Source organism: Poecilia formosa, unplaced genomic scaffold (genome assembly GCF_000485575.1).
Source record: "Poecilia formosa unplaced genomic scaffold, Poecilia_formosa-5.1.2 Scaffold63, whole genome shotgun sequence".
Taxonomy (NCBI): Eukaryota; Metazoa; Chordata; class Actinopteri; order Cyprinodontiformes; family Poeciliidae; genus Poecilia; species Poecilia formosa.
This window is the reverse complement of record NW_006800002.1, coordinates 2058749-2061179: the sequence shown is the minus strand read 5'-3', so window position 1 is coordinate 2061179 and position 2431 is coordinate 2058749.

Here is a 2431-nt window from a genome sequence, read left to right as displayed (position 1 = left end):
TTTTTTTTTTTTTTTTTTTTCACCCAACATTATTTTCCAAATAAAATGTGTCATTTGTGTTTTCAGCCACAGATTTTAAAGATAACTTAGGTCTGGACTTTGAATAGGCCATTCTGTTTGTGTATTTTGATCCATTGTTGCTCTGTCTTTACATTGATGGTTCTTGTCTGTCAATCCTCAGGGCTTTTTTTTATTATTATTATTATTTTTCGGCACCGACAGGTTTTGACTGTCCTGTATTCAGCTCCGTCTTACTAACATCTACAACCAGCTTTCCTGTCTGTACTCAGGGAAAATAGCCTCACAGCAGCATGCGGCTGATCCTTTGTTTCTTTTTGAGGAGGATGTGTTCAGGGTGAGGTGCAGTGTCAGTTTTCTGCCACACACACAGCTTTTTGTATGTAGGCCAAAAGTTTAAATGTTTTCATTTGATAAGGGCAGATCGTTTCCCCACGCGGCAAAATTCCTGAGGCGTACTTTCCTGCCTTTTTCTAAAAAGAAAAGTGTAAATGTAATAGTTGTCCTGTCATCATTAGACACTCTCCTGAACTTCGGATTTTCTCAGCTCATAGAAAGTGACCACCGACCTCCTGGCTGCTTCCTTTTCTTTTCTTCTTTCTTTTCTAAATGTCTCTTGTCTGACAATGTGGCACGTTTGTCTGAGTGCTAATGGAGACGCCCTATAGTTTAAACAGAGAAAAGAAAAAAAATAAAGTAAGAGAGGTGGCAAACAGCTAAAAGGGAAAGATGAAAATAAGAATAGAGGAGAGAAAAAAGGATGAAGGGAATACAAGAGAAAACCGTAGAAGTTTAGTTATAAACCTGCGAAAAAGAGAGAAAGAATGACACAGTAACCAGTGAGAAACAGATGCTTTTATAACAGCATGGCTGAAAAGAACCAGCTATTAATACGTGATGTATTCAGTGGCAACTGACGCCCAAGATAGAGTGTGTGCGTAAACACCTGAATTCAAACACCTGTGTGTGTGTGTGGACCACTTTCACCATGTTTATCTTCTCCTGGTCCTGATTTTTATTTTTTGCACTTCTGTTCTGTAGTCGGTTTAGAAGTGTGGTGTGAATTAAGTTTTGGTTAAGGTTAGAGTTAGGAATAGACTAGCAAAGGCGAGGAAAAATGTCTGGGTTAGGCATAAATACAGTTACAAATGAATGGAAGTCAACAGAAAGCCCTAATAGTACAAATAGTAATTTGTACCTAATAGTACAAAAAGTACAAATGCAAACTAGTCTCTGTGTGTGTGGAGTTTCTCCATGCGAATGTTTGTGTGTGAGGAGTCACGGACCCCAGGACCTGAGACAGATATGGATCAGAAAACACAAATCCCCCGGCCCCTATTCAATATCCAAAGCTCTGACTCGAGCTGCAGTCTTCAGTTTTTGAATCTCCACAAGACTCTCCAATAGACTCTGCTTCTGTTGCTTGTGCACTATTTTCAACCACACTTTTTCCTTCCACTGAACCTTCACTTAAAATGCTCGCTTATCGTCCCCTTGCTAAAATAATGTACAAAGTTGTTTTTTGCCAACAGTGATTTTGGGGGGAAATCCCCCCCAAAAAACTTTTAGCAAAAAATGACTTAGGTCTTTAAAACACTTAGGCAAAAGTTTTAGAAAGGTGACCATCCCATCTCTTCAGAAATGACCCTGTGTCGCTTACCTTGCATGTGGTCAACATCTGTTCCCAGGATTGTGCAGGTCGTGATATAACATCCGTTTGAAAATCTTTTAATGGTTATATTAACATCTTCTAACAAACCATAACAGCCATTTACATGAAAATAACCAGATATTACCAATGTAAACATTCCACCGTTTGCATAAAAAATATATTGTAGAAATTTCCCTTTTTAAACGAAATCATTAACATAAATTAACTTTTCAAAAATCAGAGATGACATAATTTAGGTAGAAAACTCTGTTCTTCTCGGAACTCCAGGTCATTTCTGATTGGTCTGAACGATCCTTGTCCAATAGGATTCGAGACTCAAAGATGGCAGAAGATGAGTTAGTTTTTACCAGTAGATTTCTGCTGAGTCAACAAACACAAAATGCATTTCTACCAATTACCAATTAGAAAACTACCTCACAGGTTTCTACAGCTGTAGTTATGAATGCTGGTCATCTTAAAGATCTTTCTTTAAATCTTTCCAATAATAAAAATAATAATAATAATAATAAAACAATCAGATCTGTTCTAAAGCTCAAAAAGTTTCAGCAGCACAAGTTTTTCGAATACTTTTCAATCGTGTTCTGTTCCAACTTTCATGGAAGCGTTTCACTCGGCGCTGAGGCGGTGCGCCAGCTGACTGGAAAATCCAGGCTGGCGTTGTCATCCACAGAGTCCTACTGCTACCAACACAACTGCTATTCTTCTGTCACAGTTAGTAGATTTCACACTCTACGCAAGAGG